Here is a 25,720-nt window from a genome sequence, read left to right as displayed (position 1 = left end):
CTTCCAGAGGTCCTGAGTTCAATTCCCAGCACCCACATGGTGGCTCACAACCATCTGTAACGAGATCTGATGCCCTCTTCTGGCCTGTAGTCATATATGTTGTATACATAATAAATAAATAAATCTTTTTTAAAAAAAAAAGATGAGGCCTGTGTGGTATGTTCCAGGCACCATCCTAAACATTGTAGACCTAACTTAGGTCCACGAGGGAGGCATAGTCTCATCTTCATGCGGTAGACGTGGAAGTGAGGCGCAGAGAAGACTGTGAGTCTACCCACTGTGGCAGAGCTGCTTAGTTCTAAAGCTAGGAGATGAGCCCAGGCAGTCTGGCTCCCAGACTGTACTCTCCAGCCCTGTACTAAACTGTCACTTGTTTACAGGTCAGCTGTCACCCTCTTGCTCATGACGCTCTTAAGCAGGGAAATGGTCTATTTCTCTTGGCAAGCTTGTAGCCTCTCCCTCCCTCTCGCCCTCCTGTTCCTGCTACCACTGCCAGAACTGGGTTGGAGGGAGAGGGGAGGGGTGTGTTTGTTGTTGAATGAGGGAATAATCTTAAGAGGTGACACATGGTTTGATGGAGAAGCGACCAGAAAGCCTTGGGAGGGCCACATGGGAAGCTTATGCACTAGAAATGTTGACACTCGTCAGAGAAAGTACCTCAGCCACTTCAGTGGAGGCAAAGGGTTCCAGCTACATTTCTTCACAAAGTCTGGGGACAAGGCTTTCGTCTACCGTAAACAGGAGTCAGTGTGCAGGTTGGCCTGTGTCAGCAACAGGTTCACACCACTTACTCCCTACCCAACACTGCGCTACGCCTTCCTCAGCTCTTAGTTTCCCAATTTCCTCCTCTCTGCAACCATTCATTTTCTAGCTGGATCCCCATCTGACACCCAAGTAAACTGAGTGCTGGGGGGTCACAGCCACAGGGTCACAAGCGAGAGGTTGGGATTTGTGTTCACAGCGTTAGATGCGGAGTTCCTTTGCGGTGCTCAGTGGGGTGAGGGTCTGATTTGGGATGGCCTAGGAAGCTCAGACTCTTGCCAAGAGCCTTTCTCTGGGGATTTCTCCTCATGTATAAGGTCCAGGTCTCCTGGCAGGGTGCAGCCAAGAGGAGAGTCAAACCAAGGGAAAGAGGCCGTTTGTCTCCTGACACACTTCCTCGCACGTCACCTGTTGAGCGCTCCGAGAACCCTCAGCTAAATACCGACATGGAGGAGAAAGCAACCTCTGTTTACACTCTCTAAATCAGTTCTTCCACTTTATTCCAGAGTTCTGCATAGCATTTCTTCCTCCCCAGACCTCCCCCCCCCCACCCCCTGGCTTTTGTTTGTTCACTTGCTTTTGAGACAAGGTCTCCCTGTACAGCCTAGGCTGGCCTATAACTCTTGAGCCTCTTGCCTCTTCCTCCCCAAGGGCTTCGATCACAGGTGGGCACCACACCAGGCTTTCTTTTTATTTTCCCCCTCTTACTGCTCAAAAATCTGCCATGTTGCTGAGGTAGTTCTGCAGACCACATCATAAAAGTTGTCTTTGATGTCAACAGCAGGCAGATATTGCTGTGTGTGTGTGTGTGTGTGTGTGTGTGTTGTTGTTGTTGTTGTTGTTGTTGTTTTGTTTTATTGATGGGGGAGGGGAAATTGGGAGTGGTTAGGAAGTCACTCTGGGTCAGTCTGGATGCCTCAGGTTTCCTCTGGCTGGCCACTTCACAAATCCCCAAGTCCCATGAAACAGCATCAGCAACGATAACTGGGAAAGCGGAGAGCTCAGGATGAGAAAGAAGAACCCAGAAAGATTTTCAAAAAAGCAACTGTGTTAAAAAAAAAAAATCTTATGAAAAGTTCAAAGCCACATTCATGAGGCTTTTTCATCAATCTTTGAAAAATCATTGGTGAGAAAGGAGGATGGGAAGGAAAGGGGAAGAAGAATCTGGGCTGGCAGAATCTGGAAGTTTTCCCCTCTGTAGAAATGTCACCAGCCTTCATGCTCCCAGAGTCTTGATCGAAGTTCGTCTTGTCAAGGGCTCATTAGTATTCATCATTAATTCATATTTTCAAAGCAACAAAGGAGCAAACAGTAGCAGGAAGAATGAGGAGGTGTCAGATCCTGGGAGTGACATTTCAGCACAGTGTTCCCACTGAGGTTAGTGGAGTGTTGTGCTGTCTCGAAAGCCAATCCAAACACAAGGAGGAGAGAGCGGGTTCTCCCACCTTCCCACTCACAACCCGCTTTCATCTGGAAAGCGACTTTCCCTCCCTTCCGGCTTCACCAACCAAGAAGCCTCACGGGACGGACACGGCATTAGGAAGCTCATGCTTTGTGCTAGGTACATAGCAACCTTGTGAGACCATGGCTGCATGGTTCACATCGTAAAGACAAGGTGGCCCGACACGGAAGGGTCACCCAGAGGTTGGGTGCTGTGGCAGGGACTCAGACCCAGGCAGTCTGGTTCTAGAACCTGTTTTCACGGGGACACTCCCACAAAAGGACATCTGCCATCTGCTGGCCTATCACATGCCAACCCTTCTCCAGACATGAGGACAAGTGGGTTCTTCATGGTCAGTCAAGGTGTAGACACTGAGGCAAGACCTTCGTTCAGCTTCATGATTCTGTGAGCTGCCTGCCCTGGCCAGGAGGTGGTAAGCAAGACTGGTGTGGTCTCCTACCGAGAGAGAAGTTCTGAACTCTCTCAAAACGAATGGCTGTGTGCAGAGGTCACGTGAAAGGAACGACATTTCCGATTTGAGATAATATACATGTATGTAGGTAGGCTAACTGACCTACTGACCCTCTCTTCCTCTGTCTCCTTCCTCTCCCACCCTCCCGCGTGTCTCCCTTCCACCTAGCCTTAAACAATGTACATTTCAACATGGAACACACACACACACACACACACACACACACACACACACACACACACACACACCACCCCGCTCTTTCCATTCTCTTATTCTTCATTAACAAGTCCTGCAGTCAACCTTGCCTGGTTTCCTAGGCCTCGTCAAGCTCCGGGGTACTAGCAGAGTACCAGGATGAATCCATGAAGGTCCTTGTCTGGGGTTTTGTGGGGCAGTGGAGGGAGAGTGTGGTGCTTCCAGACACACAAGGGGAAAACCGCTACAGGACACAAGAGCTGCCATTTACCAGTGCTGCGGGCATTTCAAGCATATCCTTAACCCTTTGTTAGCTACTGTTATTTACTTTTTATTTTTTGTGAGGAGGGGTCTGACTATGTAGCCCAGGCTGGCCTTGAACTCCTTTAATCTCTACCTCTGTCTGAGATTACACAAGAGGTTCTACCACACTCAGCTCCTGCGATCCCCATTTTATGCCCAGCCACAAGGCATAAGGAAATTAAATGAAGATGCCTATGGACTCCCAGCTAGCGTTACCAGGTCAGGAATCTTGCTCCAGGCTCGTAACCTTTCTGTTTTACAAGCAAATCATCCTAAGGGAAGAGAGCAGTGGATGTATGAATCAGCCGCACATGAGGTTGACAGATGAACTGGATCTTTGAGGAGAAGCAGAAGATAACCAGGCAGGGGAAAGAGAAGCCTTGCAAGGAGGACAGTGCCCGCAAGGGCCCAGGGGTGTGGAAGTCACCCAGAGGGTGGATAACAGTGGAGAAGGCAGGGCACCGTGAGGCTACGTGTGGGGTTAGAGGGCCAAACCAAACTGTTTTAAACAGAAGCACCTTGGGCTACTCTGTGGACCACAGGGAACTGCTAAAGGTTCCACACACAATGTATACTCCGTGAACTCTGATGAGAGCATTCTGTCAATGATTAAAAAAAAAAAAAGAAAAAAAAAAGTATGGCTCCTTACAGAAAATTCTTTTGGTATTAATTTTAATTCTTTGAGGATAGTTTTTCTTCAGTTTCCCGGAAGAACCTGAGTCTACTAAAAGGGGCATAAAGCTGAGAAAAGGAAATGTCTTGGGGTCTGTCAGTCTGAACCCTGGACCATATAGACCTGTGGGATGAGTGTGAAGGTGGTGTATGTATGTAATCAGATGGGCTCCCTCCTGGCTCGACCTCAGAGGGAAGCCTGCAGGTTCACAGTCCTCACTTGTGTGATCTCTTCTTGTTTGCCGCGGGCTCCTTTCTCCCCTAGACGGACAGCAGGCCAGGGAGAAAGAAGTCTGCCACAGTGTAGCAGAGGATGGGTCAGGACTGCTGTGTGGAGGCCAGTGATGGGCAGGGAAGGCAGAGAGATGTCTGTTGTTTGGAGGTCCTTGAGGTGACCTCCGGGTGGATTTGTTAGTTTCTGCTAACCTAATTCTGACTGATTTGAGGAGACTGTCGCAATCTCCTAGTGGCTGTAGGAGGGCTGAGGGCTGAAGGCAATACTTCACCAAGCAACTGTTGAAACCGATCCAGAACTCTGATGCAAATGGACACATATTGGCCTCCATTTTTAAACTGTGTACCTCATATATGATGCTGTGCATGTTGTGTGGGGTGGGAGGGTGGGGGAGAGCAACTGGGGACTCCTGATGGTTCCCTGATCCGGTCCCAGACAGGGAAGCAGGACACTCTGTGCTCAACACACAGTAACACAGAATGATCGCACTTCTATGGTTCCATAGCACAGATTACAGGTGGGAGTGAATAGACCATGCCACGCGAATCTTTATATGTGATCTCACCAGGCCACGCTTAAAACTATTCTGACCAATGAGTGCGATTTGCTAACTTGGCCTTAGGTTTTGAAGCCTAATCTTAATCAGACCTTTAGTTACGGCAGTCTCAGCCGTTCTGTGTAGAAGATTTTGTGCGTGCACTATGCAGTCAAAACTTGCACACACTTCATAAAGATTGCCATCCAGGGCTCTGCTGTGAGCAGCATGCCTGAGTTAAACCGGGACATTTTATTCCAGCCACACCTCGATGGGGACAGACACCCAGCCGGCACTGGTGTTAAAGGGAAAACTGACTTTTTACAATTCACTGTACACTTCCTGAACTCGGAACATTTTTAGATATAAACGGACCAAGGGCAAATTCTCCAAGGGTCACATTCGCAGGTGTCATTGCTGTTCTTGTTTGTTAGGCCATCCCATAATGTCTTGGGAGTGGCAAGAAGACAAACAAACCTACAGACAAACAGAAACTCTTGGCCCTTGGAGGAGTTGGAGGCACAAGCTGAGGAAGGATCCAGGAGGGGGTAAGGAGGTGAGGGTGGGGTTATGTCTTCCCAGAGGGTGACCAGGAAGCAAGTGGAATAAAATATACTTATTTGGGGCCTAATCATTTTTGTTTGATGAAAAATAATCCTGCCCACCAGCAGAGTGAAAGAGACGCATATTGACAGAGAAACAGACATAGAGAAGGGATAGGAGAGAGAGAAGGAAGGATAGAAGGGAGAGAGGGAGGGAGGAAGGGAGGGAGGGAGGAGACCCGAATGGGAAATTTTAGACTGAATATAAAGAAGCTGTTAACATTTAACTGACTAACCTGCAAAAAGACGGCTTCATGCCGTTTAACCCGAGGAGCTCCCCGGGGCTTCCGCTCGCCCTGTCTGGCCCCTCTGTGTTCACTGAGGCCGGGTCCACAGCATGCGCTGTGCGGGCAGCACTGGCCCTCCATCACTGTCTGGGGGTGTTTGTGCTGGGAGCCTCTGAATGTGGCTCAAGCTCCCCAAGGGGCATCTTTCCTCGGAGCCTCTGACCTCCGCAGAGAAACAAAACTCGCAGGCCGAGAAGTAGCTATTTAAACATCCTTTGATTTCCCCCTCGTCATTTAGTAAATGCACTAAATGAAGCTGCAGATGTTTTACTGTCAACACAGCGCTGTGTTATGGTGTGTTATTTGCCTGATAGAAACATTTTCTATACTGTAAATAAACAGTTTTGTTAATTAGTTAATGAATTATTTTTTAATGCTCCATTAGGCTTTAGAAAAAAAATAGCACAAGCAATTGAAAGTTCTCATTTTTAATAAACAGGCCTGGTAGTAAATACAGAATGTCTAATATCTACTGAGATGTAGTTCTTGGCCTGGAATAACTACATCCCTAGCTCTCCATTTTAAGGTGTTGTGCGCTTCAGGGGACTATTTTAGGTGTGCAATTAAAGTTCATCAGTAGTGTCCAAGCCAAGAACAGAGTATCGGCGCAGACAGAAGAAAGCTTGGAGTCTGCCCACTTTTATATTTTAATTTTTCTAAAGCAGGGAGGTGCTTTAAGCAAGTAGTAGGGCAATAGAGAATTCTATACTTAGAGATCAAGTCAGCCCTGAGAAATGCCAGAATTTTAGCAACAAAACAAACCGGCAAGTCTTCTCCATTCTCCAGAGTTGGGCTGTTCTCCTCTAAACAAGGTCGGAAGGCTCTTCGCTGGAGTGTCTCGGTCCAGCAGTAGATTGGAAAAATGTCCAAGCAGGGGACGAGAGTTCTCTCCCGGATGAGTGCATTTCAATAGTCACTGTGTTTCATCCGATGCAGCTGGTTACATTTTTAATAGGCAGATGGCTAATTTTACAGTTCCAAGCCAATCTCTCATTGGATAGCATCCAGAAAGCCCGTGGTAGGGTAATGCCCAGCAAAAAGTTCAACAGGACACTTGGGGGGAACATATGCTAATGTCAGCCCTTTTACTTAAGCGTCTTTAGAAAGAATATTCAGGGCTAAGCTGGGAGATTTTCATGGACGGGAGCCTAACACCAGATGGGTGGCCAGCTAGGACATCCTTAGGGCCTAAGCAAATGCTCTTAATCAGGTTTGGATGGTCAGAGAATCAAACCAGTCACTATTGAGTCATTAAAAAAAAAAAGAAAGAAAGAAAAAGAACACAAAACAAACCAGAGGTGTAGTGGTTTGTATGCATGACCCAGCTCACCAGAGAAGCCATTTTCTCCTGTTGGCAGTGGATGGTGTCATAAAAGCCCCGAGTCCTGGGGCCACCTCTGCAGCTGCTCTTTCCTGTGTCCCTTCCTATATGACACGTCTGAAGTTGGGATGGTCCCCCCCCCCCCAGGGCCTGATAAGTGACAGGCCCCTTCCTCAAGGGTCAATGAGGAAGACTGTCCATCGAAATTCAGCTTTCCTCTTTTTAAACTGTTTGGAAATCTTGGTCTCCAAAGCAATGGCTATTTAGACATCTTAATTAAAAGGGAATTGGAAATATCTCCCGTTTTGCAGGGCATGTAATCAAGCATTTCTTATTCTCTGAAGAAGGACTTTGGTTTCCCTTGTCACAAAAGGCTTTGAAATGTCCTAAAAACAATCTCCCCCGCAGCTCAGAGTGGGGGTGAGGGTGGGAGGGAGTTTTAAAAAAAGGAATCAAAGCAAAAAACAACAAACATTTTCTGGGGGGGTGATAAAAGTCTTGGATGCAAAGTCTCCTTACAGCCCCCCTCCCCGTGACGAATCGCCATAGGGTGACTGGAGAAGGGATTTAAGACCCACAATGGCAAACGCTGTTGTTTAAATGAAGCAAATGTTGTTTACCTCTAAGCAAAATAAAAGATGAGGATCAGAAGAAAGAGGGGATCAAAAGAGCTTTCTCCAAACAGATTTATAAAAGAGAGTGATTTTTAAATGATTTCAACTCCTACTTTATAAAAATATTTTATGAGCCACTTTTCGGAAAATAACATGCTTCATGCTTCTGAAGAGTTTTCCTCCTCAGATGGCCTCCTGGAAATGGAGACATGACTTTTATCCCCTGGGTTGCCTAGGAAGGACCTTATTTAAAACAATGCAACAGAGTTCTAAAAGCCAGTAAGGGCCCAAGGAAACCGGGCCTGCCCCCCTCACCCCCCAAGAAAATAACCTTCAAACCTCCAATGAATCTGTAACCGCTTCTATCCGAGTTTCTTTCAGGACCTGGAAAGCGGTGCATTTTCTTTCACTGAACAGGTTGTGAAAAGAGTTTTCTTGCAGAGTTTTTGTTTTATAATCAAAATAATTCAAGGGAAGTGAAATGACTTTTCTTTTGAGATTTTTTTTTCTCTCTTTCTCCTGGTCAAAGTAGGAGAAAGAGAGAGAGAGAAAAAAAAATCTAACCAAATGTGACTTGCAGACAAAAGTTATAAACAATAGGGAAACCTCAAAGATAGTTATAAATTATTCTGTCACTAAATTCAAGTAGTGATAGAAAGAAGTGTCTAAAAAATGTAAAATGAGTACTGGCCAAAATCAGAGTACTAGAGAAACTTCTCTCTGGTATAAATATCCACAAATACATTGTAATGTTCTATTTTTAAAATGTATTTTTAAGAAACTTTATATTAATAGAAAAAAAAAAACTTTGAAAGGGGAAAAAATCCACAAGAGGAGCAGAACTGAGGGCAGTTTTGAAAGTACAGGCCGACCGTCTCCCACTTGGCTTTCTTCTGCAGTCCTCAAGGTATTTCAAACTCGAACATTAAAACTGCAGAATAATTTGCAAATGAATGCAGTTGCAGTGTGAAAATATAACTCACAGCTGAATGTGGGTTATTCAGACAAATGGCTGCTTTGTTCGAGAAGGGGAAGTAGAGTTCTCTGTTAATTTATTACAAACTGCAGCATTTCATCCCTGATGTCCAGGCAACAATGTTTTTTATTTCAAGTAATTTATAAGCACTTCCCAGAGCACTTAGCAGCCATGTCCTTGGCTGTTTGGCTCCCAGAAACGGAGTGTATATGTATTTACTGTGGGAATTTGTTTTTAATAAAACTGTTGTAAGGCATTTTTATTCCTTTGCTTTGTTACATTAAAACATTCTCTGCATAAGTAATGTATTTTATTCCATGCTGAGAGGCAGCAGATCACAGCCGGCAACTGTATGGGGAGGAGGGTTGAGAGAGGAAGGATGGGAGAGGTAATGTTTAAAGGGAACCAGACCGTTTTCTGCTGTTAGGTGTGGCCTCTTCTTGGACTCTTAGGGATGCAGCAATTAGATGACCACCAGCTTCTTGGAAGTTTCCAGAAGTCTCAGAATGCTAACACTCCAAACTAAAATTGATCTTTATTTAAATCTTTGAGGGAAACCTACTGATACTGAGGTTTCTTGTGGGCACATAGATATTTACAACTTTATTTTATATTTAACTTCATTTTGGAGACAAGGCTTTGTTTTGTTTCCTAGGGTGATCTGGACTTGTGATCTTCCTGCCTCAGCCTTCTTAGCAGTGCCTAGGACCATGGGTGTGCGTCATCACACCTAACACAGCTTCTGTGAAACAGGATGACATTGAAAGACATGTGGAATCATCTAGAATGGTCTTGCTCCAGAGGAAGCTGTCCACCGTTGTCAAGTGTCTTCCTGGAGAGTCTAGCTCCCTGGTGGCCTTTAATCAACTCCCCTTTTTCAAGAAGGGATGAGTAACTGAAAGCAGGGCTTGTCTGCTCTTGTGAGTATCTAACCACCTTTCATGGAGTTTCAGCAGCCTTGAAACCTCAACGGAGAAAAGAATGTGAGCTGTGTCCTAAAAGCTGGCGCTAGAGGAAGTTGATAGGTCATTTCAACAGGCCTGTGTGTACAGCCATGGGAACACTCTCTCTATAAAATGTGTCATATGGTAGTTTGTGAGCTCAATCAGTGGAATCTTGGGCTTTAACATAAAGATTGTAACATGTCTTGAGGCCTCCTGATGTACAGATTGCATAAAGTTGGTAGATAATTTCCACATGTATGTGCTTGCAATGACAGACAAACTACATGATGTCGTTTCATCACATGATGTTTGCTAATAAACATAACTGATGAAATCTTTGCCTTCAGAGCAAAGACTGTAAGAGACCTTGTAGCCTGCTGAGGTCTAAGAGTTATGTAAAATGCAGCCTCATAATTACCTAGACACATCTGAGAAGTTCTTTATAATTTTAAAATTGCTTTGACTTTTAAAAAGAAATTTGATGAGCAATTACTCTGTAACAATAGATTTTTAAAACTTATTATTTCAAAAAACAACGAGAGAACTGTTTGAACAAATTACCTTTAGGAGAACCTAACTTCCTGCACCCAGCTCATTCTGGCCACTAACTTTCCTTGGAATGAGGAGTAAAGTGAAGTCGCGATCACTGTGTTAATCGGCCATAAGATGGTATTTATTATCTGTAAAGGAGCCTGTGGGCCAAAGAACTGGAAGAAACCAGGCAGCAGGTCCCTGGGTTTGCTCTTCCCTTTGCATGCCGGTCACTCATGGAGAAGCACTAAGCATGTGTCCTCCTATGCTTCCTGTTCTCTTATTAAAAGTCAACTTAACTTTAAAATTTTAGCTTCAAGATGCTTTCCTGACGTTAGTGCCCGAGTCCTGATCTCTTTGGCCTTCTGTCCTGGTGACCACGTGCACGTACATATTTAGAAGTTTCTCACGATTGAGAAGACCTACGGGCAACCCACCTCTTGACGATCTCACTTGACAAGTGGCCAGGTTTATGGAGAAGAGAAAAAGCCCAGGTGCTGGAAACGACCCCAGAGCTGGCTGTAGGTGCAGGATGGCTGGGCTCAGCGGGTGGTGGTGGTCCTCAGTAGCTTCCTGTTCTGAGAGGGTTCTTAGGAGATCCAATCCGTGATCCACTCCAGGACCTTCTAACAACCTTAGTCCCTTGACTAAAAAAAGTGTCAAATATTTTTCCCTTAGTAAATAAATTAGCTTAAGAACTGATAGAAGAAAATAGTGTTCACTTTTTTTTTCTTTTTTCTTTTGGGAGAGAAAGAAAAAAAAACATTAAAAGATAACACATCAATTCATGATTTGGCAGTGACAGCTGAGCATATTTAGCTGACATTGGAAACAATTATCTATCAATCAAACCATCTTCGATTGAAAATTTGCCTAAACAAATATTTACCATGTATAATGAATCTCAGCATTTCTGGAGGGTCTGCTTGTTAGCCTTCTAAATGAACAGATCTCTGATATTACTTGTTTCTGCCAAGCTGATTTTTAGACTCCATTTAAAACATGTCCATAACATAAGCTATGGTGGTTAACCCACGTGTCACAGAATCCTTGGGAAGGAAACATACTTAGTGCCCGGAAGGGAAGGACAAGATGGCCAAGAGATCAAAATTCTGTTTCCCAAATGAACACTAAATCCAAGGCAACCGAAGTAAGCAGGCACTTGAGCTAAAAGCATTTTCCATCTGATTAGCAAGCCCTGTCCCTTCTCTCTTGGGTGTTTCGGTGAGGATCCTCCAGAGCAGGTACACAGTGTCCTTGTGAGCAGGTGACATGCTCTGAAGACATACTACCCAAGCCCCTGCCCCAAGATCTGCCTCCTACCATCTGTGACATTGGGCAATGGCTTTATCACCCATGTGACTCTGTTTCCCCGTTTATAAGTTTGGGATAAGCACGACAGTCCCCACCTCATAGGCGTTTCATCATATTTTCTATGCATTATCAAGGTTTGCCATACAGCAAATGCCTTTTGATAGTGCCAAGGCTGAGTCTGGGCTAATGAGTTTGTTGAATCCCATAGCACTCATATTGAACCTCAGCTTAAGTTTGGACCAATAGGGGTATACTTTCTGCCCACTTTTCTCTCATTCAAAGTGTCCCTTCACTTTGAACTGGACAAGTTCCTCGTTGGTTCTGTCTCCCTGGGTCTCTGGCTTTCTCTCTCTCTCTCTTTTTTTTTTTATCTCTCCTCCCTGTCCCCAACTCCTCGAGTTATCTCCCAACACCCTCATTGCTCCACCATGAGACCCATTTTTATCTGTCGGTTAGCGTATATTCATGTGTCTCTCCTTTAGCAAGGCTCAGTCGTCAGTGATGGTCCTTAGAAATGACAGCAAGGCAGGACTTCCAGGTGTTAAGGAGGTCTAGGGAGATATTCTGGAGGAAATTGGGAAATCCAGGCTTAGATGCCCCCTAAATAGGCTATTAGGTCCAGGGACCTCAACACTGCTCAGAGCTGCATAGGCAAAGTGCTCCTTTGGGGATGAGTGCTTCTGTTTCTAATCAAAGCTAGCAGGGATGAAGGTCAAATGTAGACCAGGACCAGATCTGGGGACCCCAGTCTCAGAGCCTTGCTCTTTTGTAGTTTCTTTGTTTCTTTTGATCTTCTGACAGGTTTCCCTGGTCTCTGCCATTATCTACACCTGTTAGATTTATACTCTGGCGAAAAGAGCTAATCCGGTTTAATGCAGCACTTCCCTGAGGGATTTGGGTTTTGATAAGGTTCAAAAGAGTTCCTCCAGATTTTAGGACCAGGAAAAGAAACTGGCAGAATATTGGTATTATAACTACCCAAACTGGTATTAGCTATTGGGAGGTTCCCATACATGTCTGGTCCTCCTCAAAGAGTTGAGGTCTTCCTTCCATCTTTCACTGCTTGTCTCTAAGCCCTTGGGCTGCAGACCCTTTTGTTTAGTAAATGTTCATTCTGAAATAAATGCCTGACCTAGAAACCCAAAGTAACCAAGGCCACCACTACCTAGATACTATATGCCTCCCAGAAAAGGCAGGTTGGATTCATATGGCTCATTAAGACATAAGAGCAGATTTTTACTTTTTAACTTCTAGTTTTGTATTTGTGTACTTTGCTTAATGAACATAACAGTGAAATAAACGCACCTCTATTGGGATGCAAGCCCAACACTTTAGATGCTGTGTGATCAAGTAGGAGACACTGGTTGCTACAGTGTGTTACACTGTGGAACAGTTGTTAAACTGCAAGACGCATCAATTCATGGACAACAGGTAAGCCAGAAATGAGTCGTACCAAGGATGCCAGGAGAAATAACCCAAGGAGACAGAGACAGGCACACACATCGAGAGGCAGAGGCAGAGGCAGAGGCAGGGCATATCTCATTGTATACTTGAGTCTTTAAAGAAATCTAGATTTTTTTCTTCTATAACAAGTTCATTTAGAACTGGCAGAAATGCCATTCTGGGAGCAAACATATGGGATTCTTGGTACAACAACATGGGGACGTGAGGGAATTTAAGACTCCCTGTCCAATAGATTGTTTTTTTACAGGTAGGAAAATCAGTGTTTGAGAACTTAAGCATGTTTCTGTGATCATCAGCAAGATTCTTGGATGATAATCTGGCTATTTCAGTTTTCAAAGAAATAACTAACTATTTCTTTATATCAAAAAATATTCACAAAGTCCACCAATTAAAAAAAAGTGTTTCCATTTGTATTACAACTGTATCCTTTGTTAGAAATCTGTTCTTGTTATTGCTACAAAACAAATTCCTTTCCTACATTTATAGGCAGACTTTTCTTTCCCTCTTGCCAACTCCCAAATAACCTACACAGAGGCTTAATATTAATTATAAAGCCTCGGCCAATAGCTCAGGCTTATTACTAGCTCTTACAACTTAAATTAACCCATTTCTATTAATCTACATTCTGCCATGTGGTGTTACCTTTCTTTCATCTTGTACCTCCTGTTTCCTCTCTATGTCTCACTGGTGACTCCTCTGACTCTGCCCTTCTTCTTCTCAGTGTCCTTAGTGTGGTTCTCCCACGTAATTTATCCTGTCCAGCTATTGACCAGTCAGCTTCTTTATTAACCCAGTCACAGTGACACATATTTACACAGTGTAAAGGGATATTCCACATACATTCAAATTCAAGTACCACCTATCTTCTTGGTTGTCTTTAGGAAATATATATATATATTTCATAGTAAATAATATAAACAATAGGGTAAAGTTTAGGCAAGAGTACAATAGAGAAAGCCAATGATTTCCATGACTGCCTCAGTCAGATGTGACCATGGGTACTAAACAAGTCAGTTTTCCCATCTGTAAATGGAGGCAACGATAGCACTTGTACTAGGTTCTCGGGATGCAGGCAGAAACACATAAAAAGAGCCCAGCAAATAGTTAACATCTCGAAATGAAATTTTGCATCCTTATGTCAGCTCTCAGCTATCTGTGTGCCAGTAAATGCTGGGAAATGGAAGGAGCAATTATCTTACCTTAGGTGGCTTCTTTGAGTGAGAACCACTCTCCTCTGTCATTAGGAGGAATTCCCTCAAGACCTTCTCATGCATGAGTGGAACCATAATTTAGCAAGGCTGGATACCCTTTAAAAAGAAGATGGTGGTCAGGGCTCTCTAAGCAGAGTCACTGCTAATGCACACACCTCATCAGATGATGGAGGATGTATTGGAGTATGCATACAATTCATCAGAAAGACATTTTGTTTTGCCTTCTCTCAGAAAGAGAACTTGGATGTTTACTAGGACATGATGCACTCTGGCCGAAAAGGTGAGTGTTTGCCTTACAGGATATCTTTTTATTTTTATTATTTTTTTAATTTTTTATTTTAAGGAGAGGACACTAAGGAATTTACCTGAGGTTTGGTTGAAGACGGACTTCTGACTTAGTTTTGTTCTATTGTGCCCCTTTCTCAAACTACCTTCCTTTAGTCACCCAAGGGAAAAGCCCAGGACTTTCCCTGTAGCCCTGATTCTAGACACTTTCTAGTTAGAGTGCACCCACTGAGACATCAGCGGCCTTCTGCTCGTCCTCAGTGGCTCTGTTCTTGGTTACTGCCATCCTCCTCCTGCACAAGAACAGATTAGAAGCATCCTTTCTCTCATATTTGTACGTGCTTTGAAAAAATGGTGGTATTATGTCTCCAAATCAAGTCCAGAGATCTTAGAGCATCCTTTTCTGTCCTCCATGAAGACTTCCCCATGCCATTTCACCCATGTTCTAAGGAGGAGTCCCAAATGCCAGTATCAAGGTCTGGAGAGAGGATGCTTCTTCGTCTCCTGGGCCAAGCACTCCAGCAGGGAAGGGATGGACAGTTCTGGGCCATCACAGGGGAGGGATCCAGCTCAAGAAGTCAGTGCTGGTCATGGTGATTGGTGCCACAATACGCCATGCCGGACACTTCCTTGTCCATGACACTCCAGGATGGACAATGTGCTCTGCTTCCCTTTTAACGTAGCTCTATCAGTCTGCACTGGGGACTTCTAAAACTTCATTAACTAGTAATCCTTCAGGGCCAGCAAGGGCACCTCCACCACCCCAGGAATATCCAATTAGCAAATCATGATCCAGCCTTCCTGTGAAAGAAGTCAGGTGCATTAGCCATGGTGTCTCCAATTAGAGTGTTTATTCATGAAAGCCTGGGCTAAACTGGCCCTGGTAGTGCCTTCTGCCCAGAACCCTGGCCAGATTAAGCCCTGGTCCATTCCCTTCCCAGCCCTCCAGCCCCCAGGCTTCCCCCACAGTCTGCCTAAATCACAAGGCATTCAGCTAGCAGCAGGATGGAAGAGTAAGATTCTTCAGGTTTGGTCATGCCTGACATTTGTTCCATGTTTTGTGTTCCTTTTGGGGGGTGGAAAAATAAACGAGTTGCCCCCAAGCATGGCTGTGATTTAGTTAGTATTTATCAATCTCACTTTGGCAGTAAATCTGGCATTTATCAGACTCCGAGAATGCCCCAGGTGCTGGGATCTCACTCCTTCCCCTTCCTGCGTTCTCTCCTCACTTACAATCAGTTATATTTTAACTGCATAAAAAATTCGCAACAAAAAAATTCACCTACTTTTGCACTTAACTGGATCCCTCACCGCTGGAAGCCCAGCATCCTCTTTTACAAACAAAGGGTGGTAACCATATTAGGGTTGGTTGCTTTTTATAAGCATCCTCATTTTTGTATGTCCAAGCATAGAACTTTACTATAAAAATGCTTATGGACATGCAGCAAGCATGGAGCAGAGAAACCAGGGGACCTGAGAAAAATAGTCTCATTATTAAAAGACAAAACAAAACAAAACAAAACAAAACAAAACAAAACAAAACAAAAAACAAGAAAGGAAAAGATATTCAAATGCATTCAAAAGAACAGCAGTTGCCCTCTGTTTACTCATTAGAGAATATCCCAACTTCTGGAGCATGTTGGGACAGGGCATTTTAGGTCTGCTAGAGTTTGAATTTCCATGCAATACAAGCTTCAGACGTGTAGCCTCTCTCTGGCTGGCAGGGAGGCCATGCCCCTCCCTCTTTTTCTTTTACATGTTGTATGAGGAATGAGGCAGCAAGTCTCCCCACCAAAACTTGTGTCAGGCTGCAGCAAAAACACAGTCTGTCTGTTTATATTTCTAGAGCCAAACACGGTGTTATCTCTAATTCTGATTAGCATCTACTTGGCTCCTTTTTTGAAGTATCCTCGGAGGAAGTGCTTCAGATAGACATCTCTGAGTTCTTACAGGCAGTGTGTACTCAAGCATCAGGGATCGGATGGTCAGAATGGGGCTTGAAAACACAACTGTGACCGAAATTCACGTGGCACAGTTGAACAAATTCTGTGTTCAAAGATAACCATACATAACCACCTCCTAGGGCTCTGCCTGCTTGTTCCTGGGTAAGTACGCCTCGACCGACTCCACGGAGGAAACATGACAGGATGGCACTGCCTCTGAGAATCGATTCTCGGTCCCACATCACAATGGCCTCATGGCAGCCTCAAAGTGAATATTTGTGTCATGGAAATCAGATGCCTATAAGCCTGCCTCCTCTTTCTCCTCTCCCAGGCTAGCTAAGCATTAACCAACAGTTGAATCTGCAGCTTAGGTCACTCCCTGACCCCTCCTTTACCTGGCCTGGCTCGTCAATGCCTAGTTGGTACAAGTGACCTTACACACACTGGACCCATAGTCCACCCTGTATCAAGTCCTTTATGGTTGCACAATACTTTTGCCCTTTATTTGTGGCCATTTTTCTAAATCATATATAACACATTGTCTTTCAAACAGGCATCCTGAGACTATTTCAACATTTTCTTGAGAAATAGGTATCAACATTACTGGGTGCTCTAATGATATCCTCAGGAGATGTGAAGGTAGCTGCCAGTTTCTCACAAATCAACAGCTCAGATAGCTATGAAATTTTTGTTCTTTCAGCTTTGTTGGCTTTCTTAAACATCTTTCTTGATTAGTGAAAAGATGTCAGCTGTTATTTATACTTTAAATTATACAAATAATCTAAGGCTACATGTTCACAGTGAATGATTTAAGCAACACATTGGTTATAACGGGGATATCTCCCTCTGTTTTCTAGACCCTAATGATAAAGAAGCCTTTATTACACTTTGCTATATTTCCTTCATGATCATGGGTATACATTTTTAAATGCTGTTATTTATAACAGTACCTTTTTATATCATATAGACTCAAATTTTGTGTAAATGGGAATCACATTATAGAAGGGCCCTTCCAATTCTTCATAATATAAGATTCTTTACAATAACTGAAGCAGGATTCCAAAGCCTTAGTTTAACCAGTCCCCCACTGGTAGGCACTTTGTTTAGTTCCTTCTTAAAAAAATTTTAAAATATTTGCTGCAAAATGAGCCATTTAATATACCTCTTCACACCCTTCTGTGAACATGCATTTGCAATTATATAAGACAAAATTTCACAAAGAATATTCGAGACATAGCTTAGTTGTCATTTTTAAATTTCTTTTGTTTTACTAATAATATCCAGCAAGTTGATTAAATTGTGCCAACATCTTTAAATGTTGTATCTATTAGTAAATCTTTAATATGAATAAATAATTGCTATTACTTACACGATACAAGGATATTGAGACAACTCTCCTTTGGATAAATAAATCCAGTGAATTTCTTCCATCGGTGTATTAGTTATCTTTTCTGTTGCTGTGACAAAACGCCCCAGCAAAATAACTTTACGGGGGAAGGGTTTGTTCTGGCTCCTAATTTCAGGTTGTAATCTATCGGAAGTCACAGTAGCAGAGACTTGAAGTCGTTGGTCATATTATATCCACAGTTAAGAAACAGTGATAGTTCTGTGTTCAGCCCATTTTGTCCTTTTTATACAGTCCAGAATTCCAATCCAGGGAATTGTTCCACCTATAGTGGATAGGTCTTCCCATTCCAACTGCTGTAGCCATGATGATCCCCAATATGTATGCCAAAAGTCAACTCGCAGATGATTCTAGAGCTCCTCAAGTTGGCAACTGGGATTACCCATCACATTTGGAGAAGAGATGGGGAAACACCTTGCATGTTCATCTCCTCCTTGAGGTAGTTTCAATTCCCTCCAAGTAACCCTCTTTACTTCTCCATGCTTGAAGGCTTTCTCCAATACCCCTAAAAGTCCTCTTGATGTGAAGTAGACTCAAAGTGATAGGAAATCAACGGTTTTCAGAAGCAGGTTGAAAACAATAACTGAAGATGATGTATCAATACCTTTCTCCCAAACTCCTTGGGTGGGATCATCCTGAGATCGGCGTTTCCCCATTCCTTGGCATTGCCTCCCAGCACTGAGCCAGTGATGGTAGAGGGTATACAAAACACCATGCACTGGCAGCTGTCCCTTCCCAGGCTTGTTTCCCTAGTTCTTTGCAGACACTTCTGCACCTCTCTGATAAAATACCTGCACCCGGACCAGTCATCTTGGTTGCTTTTGGAGGAACCTAAACCAAGATGGTTTTTTCCCTCTATGTAGGAGCATCATGTTGTGCTTGACTCAGAAACAAGATGTTGCTAAGCACACAAGATACTTTCCCTCATTCTTTGTAAGACCCAGGGATCTTTTTTATGAGCTATACAGGGTACATCCAACTGTCTTGATTTGATCAGTAGACTGTGCTGATAGAATAATAGTATGCGGCATTTGATAGACATTCTTTCAGGGTGAAAATCCAGACATCCTCACATTGTACTTCTGCTGTATACACACAGAGTAAGTCCCCATGGCTTGAGACACCATACTTGCATTTGGAGTTTGGAGAACTTGTGTGACCTGGCAAAATCAGTAAATTTGAATCAGGGAGACTTGAGAATGTGAAGCCTGGGGACTGCATGGACCAGGAAGTGCAGAACGAGGCAGCACACACACACACACACACACACACACACACACACTATGCCAGGCTCACTGAACCACTCTTGGTAGACAGACACAGGCTGCCTCATAAGGCAATGTTTGCCTGCTGGAGCCCGAGGATGAGGACTGGCACAAAGACACATCACATCATCCCTGGGCTGAGGTCAGAATGCCCCAGAGTTGCTCTCTGGATGCTCAGAGGAGGGCCTGTGAATTGTTTTGGAATCGTGAGAGAACCTTGTGGCTTCTTGGAGTTGATAAAACATTTGGTGAAGTCTGGCCCTTTTCTACTGCTGGGGTTTGGACCAATCAGTGGAACTGACAACTTCTCTGTCACCCCACTTTGGATTCTTTTCCTTATCTCTTTACCTTTTGCTTTAAACAGCTCTTAGAGGTGACAAATGGTCCCTAGATTAACCACTATAATAACAATGAACCTGAAGGAAAACCCCCAAACAAACAGCACAAAAACTCAGGTAAAGAGAATGAGGGGATTATTACATTCAGATACAGAAACTGAGGCATGGTGAGGTTTAGTAACTGGCCAAAGCCACATATTTAGGTGGGGCCAGACTTGGCATTTTATCCCAGGGGATCTGGTTTCAGAGCCCATGTTTTTCACCTCATGAAGTACTCAGGCTTGGGGATTAGACCCTTTCTATTTTTTTTTTTATTTTACTTTATTGATTCTTTGTGGATTTCACATCATGCATTCCAACCTACTTATCTCCCTGTCCCTTTAAAGTCCTCCCTCTGCCCCTGCAACTTCCCCCACAAAACAAAACCAAATTTAAAAGAACAATAAAAAAACAAACAAAATAAAGAAACAAAACAAAACAAAAATAAAAACAAAAACAAAAAACAAACAAAAAAGAGAAAAATCTTGTCGTGGAAGCTGTAGTGCGACTCATTGAGTCACACTTCTACCCTTTAGTCCATACTTCTGTACTTGCAGGTGTTCGTTGCCACAAGTCACTAGTCTGGCTTGAGCCTCTGCCTTCTGCTCCACCACCGATAATGGGCTCTCCCTGGGGCTCCTCTTGGACAGCCTGTTGTTGACCTGTGTCATGGAGATCCTGCTGTTTTGGATCTGTAGGTTCGTCCTCTTCATATGCTCCAACAGTTCACAGATTTGGTGGATCTTGAGGTGGGGACCCTTCCTATTTTGTTGACTTAGATCACTTAGTTGTGTGATCTATGTGAGTCATTAAAGGAGTTTGAGCCTGAGGATGATAATACCTCCTAGGGATGTAAGACTTGCAGGGGTGAAGAAGGGTCAGCCATGGCAGGTAGGAGAAAAGGCAGACAGGAATTTGCAGGAGCTATTGTTATTATTGCCTCCTAATCTCCCTCTCCCTCCCTCCCTCCCTCCCTCCCTCCCTCCCTCCCTCCCTCCCTCCCTCCCTCCCTCCCTCCCTCCCTCTCTCCCTCCTTCCCTCCGTCTTCCCCTCTCTTCCCCTGCCTCCCCCTCTCTCTGTCTCTCTGTCTCTGTCTCTGTCTCTTATGCACACACACACACACACACACACACACACACACACACAGGCACATTACGCCAGGCTCACTGAATCACTCTTGGTGGACACACACTCAGCCTTCCAGCTATCTGCACTGTTCTTACCCTCTCCTTCTGGTGAACTAACCACGTTTTCAGGCCCAGTGTAGAGATTCCCTTGTGGTAAATAAACATGTTCAACTCTTCAGAGTTACACCTTCATCAGCAAGTCTCTCTAGCAGGGGATGGAGTTCTGCGTAAGAACATAAAGTCTAGCGATGGACTATGGGGCTTTAAGAGATGACTCCTATGGTGGACATGGATGCGGTGCCTGTTTATGTATGCATAAAATAAGGAAAGTGTGTCTATCTCATGAGATCGTCATGAGGCTTAAGCAAGACATAGTATGCTCACAGTTGAAATGGAGCTGAAATGTAGAGATGTTCAGTAAACCGTATCATATCATTTAGCCCTCTGAGCCTAGCTGCTGCATTATTTAATATCGAGTATTGATGCACTTATGGTTTTTATTTCCACAAGGCCACAACATCTTCAAACTAAGAATAGAATCTGTTATTTCTTTTTATTTTTGTGCTTGCTCCAATGTCAGATACATAGTAATTGATTTGACACTGGATGGACAGATGGCTGAGTGGGTGTTGATTGTACAGGGAAAGCGGTGGTGGTGGGGGGTAAGTGTTGCTAAGCTCAGTGGTTGGGGCAAAGGCCTGGACCTGTCAGATCAGCAGTAGGAGAACATGCAGGGCCAAGAGACGGGCTCTAACTTCTTCCCTTTGGACTGAGATGGCAAAGACAAACCAAACCACAGCAAAACCAGCTGACAAGTGGCTCTACATTGGGTAGAGAGATGACTTCCAGCACATTTCACTTCTTCTGATTCACAGAAACACCAACACATCATGAGAACCGCTTCCCTAGCTAAGATAGGAAATCCCCTTCTCAGGAATGTCTGGACAAAGCTAGGTGACCTGGGCTTGTACCGGGAGGGAAGAAGACAATGTAGGAGCTGGAGTTGAGGTTAGTCCTGACTTTTCTTGGGAAGGAGCCTCTAGTTGAGGATCTAAGGGCCTTCCCAATGGGATAGAGGCACATTAGGACAGAACCAGCAAGAGTCTTGGCAGTCAGTCTTGGTCCTCAAGGGCTCCTACTGGATTCCTCATCCAATCCTTCCCAGTAATTCCTGGCACCTTGACTCAACAGGTTGACCATCTCAGTTTACTCAGGTGAGTATCTGGAAAGTCCTAATCTCTGATGTCATCAATGATCCCCTTTGCCTTTGCCTGAAGCCAAGCATAAGGAAAAGGACCCATGCTCACAAATACTTTGCTGTGTGCAATTTTAGGTCACATCTATCCCATCAACAAAGTTTCTATTTACCTTTTTTCTGCACTCATCCCATGAAAAACCAACCATGATGTATTAGAACATCTGCCCTCTGGAAGGATGTCTTCTTCAACAACTCTCTTTAAGGTCCAGGATCTTGCCTGCATTATTAGGAAGCCATTTTATGCATATTTAAATTAGACAGCCTGCACTCTGATGCCTTAGGTGTGTGCCTTCCTCAGCCCTGGCCACTTCGTGTCTCCATTTTCAGCTAGGGGAGAACCTTTCAACTTTCCTTCCCTGTAACTACCTTTTCCTTCCTTCCTTCCTTCCTTCCTTCCTTCCTTCCTTCCTTCCTTCCTTCCTTCCTTCCTTCCTTCCTTCCTTCCTCCCTTCCTTCCTTCCTTCCTTCCTTCTTCCCTCCCTCTCTCCCTCCCTCCCTTCCTCCCCTTAGCAACAGAGCTGTTCTCACTTTGCATGCTGGGAAAGACCAAGTGACTTCTTTGTCCCTAGGGGCAGACAGCACCTCATCCAGCCCACCTGTTCCTTCCCAGTGGCCCCTGAGGCCTCAGAGTTGGGTGTCCCCGCACATTTTGACTTAGAGAACAAAAGAAACTATTGAAATGTCATATGTCAGCCACTTCCTCCTATTCTATTAAAACACTTTTCTCTCTCTCTCCAGAAACACTCTGGGTGGAAAAAAAAGAAAAAGGAGAAAACAGCATTGGGGGAAACAATTCAGAAAAAAAAATTTTTTTAAGAAGGGGGAAAAAAGACCCAGCAAGTCCAAGCCCACTTCGGGGAGTTGAAACATCTGCACTTTCTCAGCAGTTTGAAAGGAAACAAAAAATTGCCAAGTGGTATAAAATTTGAAGAAAAATTACCCAAAGGAGGAATGGACGTTAAGCACGCTTCAGTTCCCCACTATGGGCTGCCATTTGAAGCACTTTCTTCTCCGCTCTTTCTCCCCGATTCACAGTGTGTCTAAAGAGGTGAATTGGGCGCACAAAACCCAACCTCCTCTTGCCAGGGTGGGTATGAAATATGAAGGCCAGACGATTGTCTGGGCTCAGTGCGTTGGAATAACATTGGTTAAATTATGGATAGTTTTTGAATAGTGTCACTTTTTTTCCTCTGCAGATGGTTGTTCACACAAGGAGCCGGGTCTGCATAATTGTATCAGTAATCAGCAGTAAGGCAATTAGTTGTGTAAGTGTGCTATAATCATTCTAACAGAAGAGATGACGAAAAGACAAAAAAGGGAGGGGGGACCAACACGTCTTTTCTGAATCCATCAACTGACAGCCATAATTAGATATATATAATTGAAAATTCCACAGTAGGGGGGCCAGATTAGACAAATGAATTTTCTCTGCGGCCTTACGCATTTTTGTCTTTGGCTGAGCATCCCCCCAGGAGAGGCAGAAAACTCGTCATTCCAAAAGAGTGCGTACTGTACTCCCAATTGTTCTAGACCCATGATGTCAGCATAGCATTTTTTTTTTGGTTTTGGTGTGGGGGTGTGGGCAGGGGGCTGAGGTTATGGTGGTGTGAGGACAGTGCATGGGCTGATAGCAGTCACACCGCTTTGAATATCATTGTCAGCACTGTCGTTTGGAATCTGTTCTCAGCCGGTCAAATGTCCATCTTTTGGTTTATAGTGAAATTCTGGGTGGGTTGATTTGACCTGGTAGACAGGCATTATAGCAACTATCATACTTTTAGGGGTCCACGAAAATGTTTTAAGTTCTTTATGCATCAAAAGAAAAATGTCAGAGTGATAATGAGTCCAACCTAGTTTGGGATCCCTGTGTGCCGGTCGGTGTGGTTGTACAATACAATCTTTAGCGCACTTCTGTGAAGAGAGTTTTTGTGGAAGCTGCCAGGCTCCAGGATCATCCTGGGCTGAGGTGCAGTCTCCTCAGGAAGCAAGAATGATGGCGTTTAAGGGAGCTCCTTTACAACGGGACAGTTCACTCTCAGCTTTCATAGGAAAGAGGGGGCTCTATTTAACCAAAGCCTGATTATCAAAACCTATAATTACATTTGGTTAAAAATTCTTAAGTGCCTATGAGTTTGTGGAAACTGTGCAGAAAAGCTTAGCACCGAATTAATCAGACTATAGGTCTCCCATCAGACCGAAATCTTCTTTTTAAATTGGAAGTGCATCCCCCAGCCTCCCCCTCTCTTCTTTTGAATTCACCAATTCTTCTATAATTTAATTGGACAAATCTGAACTGTGATTTTTCCCCCTCCCGAAGAGGGGCACATTGCGGCCAAGGCTTTGTTAATTAAGCTCTTTAAATGCCCCCAGCTGTGCAATAAGTTTTCAAAGCAACACAACTGCAAATTTATTTTTTTTTAACATTTTGTGGCTAGTTTTCAATCATGTATTATTCCCCCCTCCTTGTTCTGAGGATGGGAAAAACAGGAAAAATCTCAGGGAGAGTTCCCATGCATTGTGGAATCTTGGACAGACAGTCAAATTGGAGGTGCCATTAAGTGGTGTCTAATTGGAGCCTGTTTAATGGGGGGGGGTGCACAGGGGACAATTCTTTGGGCTTGTAGGCAGTGTGGGCATATGCACGCTGTCTAGAAATTACTTACAAGCGTACCAGGAAAGCAAAACTCCCACTGGGGTCTGAAGACGGCACTTCTCCATACAGACAGAGGAGGCTTTTGGGGTGAGTGGACTGAGCCAGGTCCTGGGGATGGTCTCTAGTCTTTTTAGGGTACTGGTGTCCCCCTAAGTATAGCCCATGTTCCTGGTTCTTCACACTCAAGCTTAGCTGGGGAGATCTGAAGGAAAAATGCTGGAGTGAGTTTGCAGTTTGCAGTTTCTCTGCCCTTCACAAAGGACTACCTATGAGGCTACATCTTAGATGCCTTCGTGTAAGACGCTGAAGGACAAGCCATCTGCTGCCAAGGCTGAAGACCCGAGTTCAATCCCTGGGGCCCATGTGGTGCATGGTGAGAACTGACTCCCGCAAGTGGTCCTCTGATCTTTACAGGTGTAGCGCGTGAACACCCACACCTATCTATCTACCAACCCCACACAATAAATAAATTAAAATGTGATTAAATTTTTTTAAAAAAGATGCTAATAAATGACATCGTAGTTAAGAAACAAGTGGTGCCCAGTTTAAAAGGGTGAAGACCTCGGCTAAAAGGTCATTGATAGTCCTGTTCATCCATATTTCAATTCGTTTTTAAATGCTTTCCCGCTCTTTTAAAATTGAGTCTAACCAATGCAGAGTACAGGGAATACCTGTTTTGAGTGGCAGTCGAAAGCCAGTGTATCATTCGCCTCAAACTTCGGCCCTCTGCACAAGTGTCTGTGTCGATGGGGACCAAGTCATTCATCTTGGGTACCTGTGCCTCCCTGGTGTCAGCTTGAAGAAGAGAGAAACTTCGCTGTAGTAAGTAATTGTCCACTAATATGATCATTTTTTTTTTTTGTTTTTTTGTTTTTTTGTTTTTCGAGACAGGGTTTCTCTGTGTAGCTTTGCGCCTTTCCTGGAGCTCACTTGGTAGCCCAGGCTGGCCTCGAACTCACAGAGATCCGCCTGGCTCTGCCTCCCGAGTGCTGGGATTAAAGGCGTGCGCCATAATATGATCATTTTAAAACCTGTCGCCCAGACATATTTTTTATGAAACTGGCCTTGGAGTAGAGTCACCTAGTCCTGGGACATGAGGTCAATACCCTTTATGGCATGACCTGTAGAGGTCAATTACATGGCCCACTGTAGGCCAAGATTTTTGTTCACCTAAAGGATGAGGCTGCATCTGGGTGCTGGAGGCTGAGTCTGAAGGATAGGAACTGAGTCTAGGGCATGGTGTCTGGGTGCTGGAGGCTGAGTCTTGCTCTTTGGTTTGCCAACCATTGAAGATGCTGTGGCTCGGCTGCATGTCTGTGATCTGAATTTCACAGGATGGCCATGTGCACTGAGTGGAATAAACTGGGGGGGGGGGACAGTTCCAGCAGAATGGCCACTTGCCAACTTTGTGCTAACTACACTTGGCCAAAGCAAAGAGAAGACATAGTTGCTATTGATATGTTGAGGGCAGGACAGTATATCCTGTCCCCTGGTCCCATATGCCTCTTGCCCTGTCTGTCCCCACGGC

General features: G+C 44.3%; 2 long non-coding RNA genes across 3 annotated transcripts in view; one reads left to right on the top strand and one right to left on the bottom strand.

Annotated features, from left to right (window-relative positions):
- Positions 1 to 4,780: 4,780 nt before the first annotated feature.
- LOC143273249 (uncharacterized) lies at positions 4,781 to 25,039 on the top strand. The gene is made up of 4 exons (XR_013051168.1): positions 4,781 to 5,163; positions 9,071 to 9,335; positions 22,278 to 22,626; positions 22,736 to 25,039. It is a non-coding gene; the product is annotated as an uncharacterized LOC143273249 (long non-coding RNA).
- The window catches only part of LOC121829343 (uncharacterized), a 31,679-nt gene continuing 15,969 nt past the window's right edge, over positions 10,011 to 25,720 (bottom strand). For both annotated transcript variants that reach the window (XR_013051170.1, XR_013051169.1), the window contains 4 exons: positions 24,864 to 24,987; positions 21,650 to 21,756; positions 13,868 to 13,975; positions 10,011 to 10,537 (listed from right to left, as the gene is read on the bottom strand). This is a non-coding gene — a long non-coding RNA (uncharacterized LOC121829343). The remainder of the gene's footprint in view (positions 10,538 to 13,867; positions 13,976 to 21,649; positions 21,757 to 24,863; positions 24,988 to 25,720) is intronic.

The sequence above is a fragment of the Peromyscus maniculatus genome, chromosome 5 (assembly GCF_049852395.1).
Source record: "Peromyscus maniculatus bairdii isolate BWxNUB_F1_BW_parent chromosome 5, HU_Pman_BW_mat_3.1, whole genome shotgun sequence".
Taxonomy (NCBI): Eukaryota; Metazoa; Chordata; class Mammalia; order Rodentia; family Cricetidae; genus Peromyscus; species Peromyscus maniculatus.
Note: the sequence above shows the minus strand (reverse complement) of the source record. Positions and strands in the feature narration are given on the sequence as shown.